At 28.5% G+C, this 10,134-nt stretch overlaps 2 pseudogenes; both read right to left on the bottom strand.

Annotated features, from left to right (window-relative positions):
• Positions 1-201: 201 nt before the first annotated feature.
• On the bottom strand, positions 202-2,240 carry LOC123297058 (annotated as a pseudogene).
• A 1,712-nt stretch (positions 2,241-3,952) lies between these two features.
• Positions 3,953-5,986, bottom strand: LOC123297055 (annotated as a pseudogene).
• Positions 5,987-10,134: the final 4,148 nt, after the last annotated feature.

Genomic DNA, 10,134 nt, shown 5'->3' with positions numbered 1-10,134 from the left:
TGAAGAATTAAAATAAAAATATGTAAAAAATATACATATATATATATATATATATATTGTTTTTCTTTTACTATTTTATTTTAATTTATAAAAATATCCTTTTTCTAATAATTTTTTTTATTATTCTTATTGTTTTAAAAATTGGATTTAAAAACAATACAAAAAATATATTTTTATATATTTTATATATATATATTTTAATAATGATCCTTCCGCAGGTTCACCTACGGAAACCTTGTTACGACTTTTACTTCCTCTAAATGACTAAGTTTGATCAATTTTCCCAGCAACATATCAGAAATATCAGAAATATTCCTGCGTGCCAGTCCAAAGATCTTACTAAATCATTCAATCGGTAGTAGCGACGGGCGGTGTGTACAAAGGGCAGGGACGTAATCAACGCCAGTTGATGACTCGCACTTACTAGAGATTCCTCGTTCATGTGTAATAATTACAATACACAATTCCAACAATGGTCGAATTTCAAAAGATTACCCAAATCTTTCGACTAAGGATTATGTATCACATGCTGATACGACCATTGTAGCGCGCGTGCGGCCCAGATCATCTAAGGGCATCACAGACCTGTTATTGCTCATTCTCATATGACTTAAAAGTCATTTATCCCTCTGAGAAGCTATAATACAATAAAACTATTTTAACGATTAATAAATTAAGTATTATAAATAAATTAAGAATTATTGCTTACAGCTTAATTAGTAGGCTAGAGTCTCGTTCGTTATCGGAATTAACCAGACAAATCGCTCCACCAACTAAAAACGGCCATGCACCACCACCCACAAAATCAAGAAAGAGCTCTCAATCTGTCAATCCTTATTGTGTCTGGACCTGGTGAGTTTCTCAGTGTTGAGTCAAATTAAGCCGCAGGCTCCACTTCTGGTGGTGCCCTTCCGTCAATTCCTTTAAGTTTCAGCTTTGCAACCATACTTCCCCCGGAACCCAAAAGCTTTGGTTTCCCGGAAGCTGCCCGCCGAGTCATTGGAGGAACTTCGGCGGATCGCTAGCTGGCATCGTTTATGGTTAGAACTAGGGCGGTATCTGATCGCCTTCGAACCTCTAACTTTCGTTCTTGATCAATCAAAACATTTTTGGCAAATGCTTTCGCTTCTGTCCGTCTTGCCACGATCCAAGAATTTCACCTCTCACGTCGCAATACGAATGCCCCCATCTGTCCGTATTAATCATTATCTCGGATATTCCGAAAACCAACAAAATAGAACCGAGATCCTATTCCATTATTCCATGCACACAATATTCAGGCAAAATTTGAGCCTGCTTTAAGCACTCTAATTTGTTCAAAGTAAACGTACCGGCCCACCTCGACACTCAATTAAGAGCAGCGCGACGGGATTGCAATTGGGGGCTGCCACCGCTCTTAACGGTTAAACACTTACGACAAATCACATAATAAAAATATATATATATATATAAAATGCATTAAATAAATAATAACATTAAAATATAATATTTTATACATAATCTGTACCACCCACCGGTAGGACGTCCCACATAACATGCTAGTTAAACAATGCGAGCATTGTACCAACAGTGTAGGACACAGATTCGACTACGAGCTTTTTAACCGCAACAACTTTAATATACGCTATTGGAGCTGGAATTACCGCGGCTGCTGGCACCAGACTTGCCCTCCAATGGATCCTCGTTAAAGGATTTAAAGTGTACTCATTCCGATTACGGGGCCTCGGTGAGTCCCGTATCGTTATTTTTCGTCACTACCTCCCCGTGCCGGGAGTGGGTAATTTGCGCGCCTGCTGCCTTCCTTGGATGTGGTAGCCGTTTCTCAGGCTCCCTCTCCGGAATCGAACCCTGATTCCCCGTTACCCGTTACAACCATGGTAGGCGCAGAACCTACCATCGACAGTTGATAAGGCAGACATTTGAAAGATGCGTCGCCGGTACTAGACCGTGCGATCAGCTTAAAGTTATTCAGAGTCACCAAATTAAACAATGCAAATTAAAATTTACACTGATTGGTTTTGATCTAATAAAAGCATTCCTTCCATCTCTGGTCGGAACTCTGTTTGCATGTATTAGCTCTAGAATTACCACAGTTATCCAAGTAAATGTGGGTACGATCTAAGGAACCATAACTGATATAATGAGCCTTTCGCGGTTTCACCTTAATTTGGCTTGTACTGAGACATGCATGGCTTAATCTTTGAGACAAGCATATGACTACTGGCAGGATCAACCAGGGAACTATTTGTATTTATAATATTAAATATATAATAATAAAATATGATATTTTTTTTGCTTCTTATTATTATAAGAAAAAAATTTTCATATAATAATTATTAATATATAATAATATTACAATTTCATTTTAAATATCAGATGGTCTCACCCATTACTGATATAAATTTTTTTTTAATATCTCTATTGTTTTAAAATTAATAGAAAAAACATATGAGATATTCTATATTAATTTTTTTTTTTTTTCAAATATATATTTATTATGTCATTTATATAATTTTTTGCTTTTACAAAAAGAAATATATAACATGTTATTCATAATAAATATTATTGAATAAAACAAAAAAATAATATCTCTATTGTTTTAAAATTAATAGAAAAAACATATGAGATATTCTATATTAATTTTTTTTTTTCAAATATATATTTATTATGTCATTTATATAATTTTTTTTGCTTTTACAAAAAGAAATACACAACATGTTATTCATAATAAATATTATTGAATAAAAAAAAAAAAATAATAAAATTTATGATTTTTGTCAGACCATCACCAAATGGGTCTTAAAATATTTCAAACATTTTCTCATACTCGTCGCTAGATTGAAAGCGTCATTTATTTTTTAATTTTATTTAAAAAGTTAATTTCAAATAAAAAACGTTATAATAACACTTAATATTCTCGCTTGGTATGAGGTGAGTCAATGTAATATTATTTATAATAAATAATTTTTATATAAATATTGTGTGCTCATATCAGAGTGTAAAGTTTAAAACTTATAGCCCATGAACTTGCTTTGACAAAAAACAATTTATATGTTATTCTATTTTATAATCAATAATTTAATAAAAATAAAAATATTATTGATATAAATAGATATACATATAGAGATTTTTCTTACAAAAATAATAATACAATATTTAATATTAAAATAATCCAAACCGATTACCATCCAGACTATTATCAATATATATAACATTGTATTATTATTCATTTCAATACATATTTATTAAAACTGAGATAAAATTTCATATAATAATAAATATGTATGCATGTGTAAAAAAAAAATTTATATTTAATGTATATATTAAAAAATATTAGTGCTAGCTAGATTTTAAATAAATAATTATAATAATCAATTAAATAATCATATATTTATTATTATTATTAATAATAATAATAATTATAATATATAATATTTATTAATGAAATTATTATTAATTTATTTCAATACATAAAAAATGTGTATATACATATAATTATTCGCTTAACCCTGTTGAAATTCTTTATTTCAATCGAACAACAACATTATACAGTCTCCAATTGAATCGCTAATATGATTGTATTTTATCATATCAACTTGCGAATAAAAATTATATATTTAATATATATTTAATATATATATAAATATGTATACATATGTATACATATATTATATTATTATTATAATATATATTTGGTACAAAACAAAATGTTTTTAAAACAAATAAATATAAAAAAATTATAAAATTGATATGAAGAATTAAAATAAAAATATGTAAAAAATATACATATATATATATATATATATATTGTTTTTCTTTTACTATTTTATTTTAATTTATAAAAATATCCTTTTTCTAATAATTTTTTTTATTATTCTTATTGTTTTAAAAATTGGATTTAAAAACAATACAAAAAATATATTTTTATATATTTTATATATATATATTTTAATAATGATCCTTCCGCAGGTTCACCTACGGAAACCTTGTTACGACTTTTACTTCCTCTAAATGACTAAGTTTGATCAATTTTCCCAGCAACATATCAGAAATATCAGAAATATTCCTGCGTGCCAGTCCAAAGATCTTACTAAATCATTCAATCGGTAGTAGCGACGGGCGGTGTGTACAAAGGGCAGGGACGTAATCAACGCGAGCTTATGACTCGCGCTTACTGGGAATTCCTCGTTCATGGGGAACAATTGCAAGCCCCAATCCCTAGCACGAAGGAGGTTCAGCGGGTTACCCGGACCTTTCGGCCTGGGACATGACACGCTGATTCCTTCAGTGTAGCGCGCGTGCGGCCCAGAACATCTAAGGGCATCACAGACCTGTTATTGCTCATTCTCATATGACTTAAAAGTCATTTATCCCTCTAAGAAGCTATAATACAATAAAACTATTTTAATGATTAATAAATTAAAAATTATAAATTAATTAAGAATTATTGTTTACAGCTTAATTAGTAGGCTAGAGTCTCGTTCGTTATCGGAATTAACCAGACAAATCGCTCCACCAACTAAAAACGGCCATGCACCACCACCCACAAAATCAAGAAAGAGCTCTCAATCTGTCAATCCTTATTGTGTCTGGACCTGGTGAGTTTCTCAGTGTTGAGTCAAATTAAGCCGCAGGCTCCACTCCTGGTGGTGCCCTTCCGTCAATTCCTTTAAGTTTCAGCTTTGCAACCATACTTCCCCCGGAACCCAAAAGCTTTGGTTTCCCGGAAGCTGCCCGCCGAGTCATTGGAGGAACTTCGGCGGATCGCTAGCTGGCATCGTTTATGGTTAGAACTAGGGCGGTATCTGATCGCCTTCGAACCTCTAACTTTCGTTCTTGATCAATCAAAACATTTTTGGCAAATGCTTTCGCTTCTGTCCGTCTTGCCACGATCCAAGAATTTCACCTCTCACGTCGCAATACGAATGCCCCCATCTGTCCGTATTAATCATTATCTCGGATATTCCGAAAACCAACAAAATAGAACCGAGATCCTATTCCATTATTCCATGCACACAATATTCAGGCAAAATTTGAGCCTGCTTTAAGCACTCTAATTTGTTCAAAGTAAACGTACCGGCCCACCTCGACACTCAATTAAGAGCAGCGCGACGGGATTGCAATTGGGGGCTGCCACCGCTCTTAACGGTTAAACACTTACGACAAATCACATAATAAAAATATATATATATATATAAAATGCATTAAATAAATAATAACATTAAAATATAATATTTTATACATAATCTGTACCACCCACCGGTAGGACGTCCCACATAACATGCTAGTTAAACAATGCGAGCATTGTACCAACAGTGTAGGACACAGATTCGACTACGAGCTTTTTAACCGCAACAACTTTAATATACGCTATTGGAGCTGGAATTACCGCGGCTGCTGGCACCAGACTTGCCCTCCAATGGATCCTCGTTAAAGGATTTAAAGTGTACTCATTCCGATTACGGGGCCTCGGTGAGTCCCGTATCGTTATTTTTCGTCACTACCTCCCCGTGCCGGGAGTGGGTAATTTGCGCGCCTGCTGCCTTCCTTGGATGTGGTAGCCGTTTCTCAGGCTCCCTCTCCGGAATCGAACCCTGATTCCCCGTTACCCGTTACAACCATGGTAGGCGCAGAACCTACCATCGACAGTTGATAAGGCAGACATTTGAAAGATGCGTCGCCGGTACTAGACCGTGCGATCAGCTTAAAGTTATTCAGAGTCACCAAATTAAACAATGCAAATTAAAATTTACACTGATTGGTTTTGATCTAATAAAAGCATTCCTTCCATCTCTGGTCGGAACTCTGTTTGCATGTATTAGCTCTAGAATTACCACAGTTATCCAAGTAAATGTGGGTACGATCTAAGGAACCATAACTGATATAATGAGCCTTTCGCGGTTTCACCTTAATTTGGCTTGTACTGAGACATGCATGGCTTAATCTTTGAGACAAGCATATGACTACTGGCAGGATCAACCAGGGAACTATTTGTATTTATAATATTAAATATATAATAATAAAATATGATATTTTTTTTGCTTCTTATTATTATAAGAAAAAAATTTTCATATAATAATTATTAATATATAATAATATTACAATTTCATTTTAAATATCAGATGGTCTCACCCATTACTGATATAAATTTTTTTTTAATATCTCTATTGTTTTAAAATTAATAGAAAAAACATATGAGATATTCTATATTAATTTTTTTTTTTTTTCAAATATATATTTATTATGTCATTTATATAATTTTTTGCTTTTACAAAAAGAAATATATAACATGTTATTCATAATAAATATTATTGAATAAAACAAAAAAATAATATCTCTATTGTTTTAAAATTAATAGAAAAAACATATGAGATATTCTATATTAATTTTTTTTTTTCAAATATATATTTATTATGTCATTTATATAATTTTTTTGCTTTTACAAAAAGAAATACACAACATGTTATTCATAATAAATATTATTGAATAAAAAAAAAAAAAATAATAAAATTTATGATTTTTGTCAGACCATCACCAAATGGGTCTTAAAATATTTCAAACATTTTCTCATACTCGTCGCTAGATTGAAAGCGTCATTTATTTTTTAATTTTATTTAAAAAGTTAATTTCAAATAAAAAACGTTATAATAACACTTAATATTCTCGCTTGGTATGAGGTGAGTCAATGTAATATTATTTATAATAAATAATTTTTATATAAATATTGTGTGCTCATATCAGAGTGTAAAGTTTAAAACTTATAGCCCATGAACTTGCTTTGACAAAAAAAAATTTATATGTTATTCTATTTATAATCAATAATTTAATAAAAATAAGAATTAAAAAAATATTGATATAAAAAGATATACATATAGAGTTTTTTTTTTTTACAAAAATAATAATACAATATTTAATATCAAAATAATCCAAACTGATTACCATCCAGACTATTATCAATATATATAAGATTATATTATTATTCATTTCAACACATATTTATTAAAACTGAAATAAAATTTCATATAATAATAAATATGCATGCTTGTGTAAAAAAAAAATTTTTTAATGTAATAATTGTAAAATGTTTTTGCTATTATTTTTTTCTATACATATATTAAATAATTGATTACAATTTTTATACAATGTACAAAAAAAATATAAGAAGCATATACATTTTCGAAACATTACTACCAAAAAAAAAAAAAAAAAACAAAAATACAATATACAAAATAAACCAAACTGATTACCATCCAGTATATTTTGAATATATATAATTTTTGTTTTTTATTCATGCACCACAAATTAATTTTAATAGTCAACATACATAAATGAAATAAATGATACATATACGATAAGTGTTATTCTTCTATCTGTTATTCCGTAATATCATAGTGTCCATAGAATTGCAAACAACGTCATACCAAGCCATATACAACTCTACACCACCTTTGTTGAATGATACACGGACAGTATGAAAAATAATCAACTTATACTTATTATACCATACTATAGCATATGTGTGAGACTTTCATGCACTTCCATTCTTATATTCTCAAAAAAAACAAAAATACAATATACAAAATAAACCAAACTGATTACCATCCAGTATATTTTGAATATATATAATTTTTGTTTTTTATTCATGCACCACAAATTAATTTTAATAGTCAACATACATAAATGAAATAAATGATACATATACGATAAGTGTTATTCTTCTATCTGTTATTCCGTAATATCATAGTGTCCATAGAATTGCAAACAACGTCATACCAAGCCATATACAACTCTACACCACCTTTGTTGAATGATACACGGACAGTATGAAAAATAATCAACTTATACTTATTATACCATACTATATCATATGTGTGAGACTTTCATGCACTTCCATTCTTATATTCTCAAAAAAAACAAAAATACAATATACAAAATAAACCAAACTGATTACCATCCAGTATATTTTGAATATATATAATTTTTGTTTTTTATTCATGCACCACAAATTAATTTTAATAGTCAACATACATAAATGAAATAAATGATACATATACGATAAGTGTTATTCTTCTATCTGTTATTCCGTAATATCATAGTGTCCATAGAATTGCAAACAACGTCATACCAAGCCATATACAACTCTACACCACCTTTGTTGAATGATACACGGACAGTATGAAAAATAATCAACTTATACTTATTATACCATACTATATCATATGTTTGAGACTTTCATGCACTTCCATTCTTATATTCTCAAAAAAAAACAAAAATACAATATACAAAATAAACCAAACTGATTACCATCCAGTATATTTTGAATATATATAATTTTTGTTTTTTATTTATGCACCACAAATTTATAAAATTAATTGCACTTCCATTCTTACATATCTTAAAGATATAGAACCCGCTGCTTCAAACTCAAATTATTTTTATTGACATGCACTTTTATTATATATCTCAAAGATATAAAACCCGTTGCTTTAAACTCAAATGATTTTTATTGACATACACTTCTCTTATATATATTAAAGACATAAAACCCGTTGCTTTAAACTCAAATGATTTTTATTGACATACAATTCTATTATATATATTAAAGACATAAAACCCGTTGCTTTAAACTCAAATGATTTTTATTGACATACACTTCTATAATATATATTAAAGACATAAAACCCGTTGCTTTAAACTCAAACTATTTTTACTGACATACACTTCTAATATATATATTAAATACATAAAACCCTTTGCTTTAAACTCAAATTATTATTACTGGCATACACTTCTATTATATATATCAAATATATAAGTGTGTGACTGCTCAACGTAATACCACTAATACACTGTCTCATATAGATATACATTCATCTCTCATTAACTTACATCATATATAATAAAGACATTGAACCCGGTGCTTTAAACTCGTAATCAGTACTTGCCTATCGCATATAGCTATATCATTGCTTCAAACATAAATTATAAGTATACTATTAACAATCACTATATATGTATAAAATCTATTAAGACACTCTATTCGATGGTTCAGTAGATATAATATATCATCTTTCATATACGATATGCGGTGACCGGTATATGGGTACCATAAGTACCCACAAATTATATTTTCAATAAATTATAAATCATAACTGGTATCATAAAAATGAAAATTATCATATTTATTATAAAAATTACTATTTATTATTCAATAAATACATATTATCAAAGATATTAATCAAAAATATTTGCATATTTTTCATAATTCATATACACTTTTTTTTTAGCATTGGACAACACCCATATATAGTACTTAAAGAGAAAGAATTTCTTGTTTCAAACTCAAAATGTAAGTTGTGTTTAAATGACTTAAAATGTCATGAAACGTAAAGATATATTGAAATTTTTGAAAAAAAAATTTTTCAAAAAAATTTTTTTCAGCCAAAAATCTTCGATTTTGTACAAAAAAAAATTTTTTCTCTTAAAAATGAAAATTATCATATTTATTATAAAAATTACTATTTATTATTCAATAAATACATATTATCAAAGATATTCATCAAAAATATTTACATATTTTTCATAATTCATATACACTTTTTTTTTATCATTGGAAAATATACCCAATATCTAAAACTATTAAAAATCACAATAAATATATGTATAAAATCTATTAAGACACTGTATTCGCATGGTACACTAATAATATGTGTCACTATATACATATAAATTATAAGTCATAACTTGTGATTTCAATGGTACACCCTCATATATAGTACTTAAAGAGAAAGAATTCTTTGTTTCAAACTCAAAAGGTAAGTTGTGTTTAAATGACTTAAAATGTCATGAAACGTAAAGATATATTGAAATTTTTGAAAAAAAAATTTTTCAAAAAAATTTTTTTCAGCCAAAAATCTTCGATTTTGTACAAAAAAAAATTTTTTCTCTTAAAAATGAAAATTATCATATTTATTATAAAAATTACTATTTATTATTCAATAAATACATATTATCAAAGATATTCATCAAAAATATTTACATATTTTTCATAATTCATATACACTTTTTTTTTATCATTGGAAAATATACCCAATATCTAAAACTATTAAAAATCACAATAAATATATGTATAAA

This window comes from Chrysoperla carnea, chromosome 3 (genome assembly GCF_905475395.1).
Source record: "Chrysoperla carnea chromosome 3, inChrCarn1.1, whole genome shotgun sequence".
NCBI classification, from domain to species: Eukaryota; Metazoa; Arthropoda; class Insecta; order Neuroptera; family Chrysopidae; genus Chrysoperla; species Chrysoperla carnea.
This window is presented reverse-complemented; position numbering and strand designations above follow the sequence as displayed.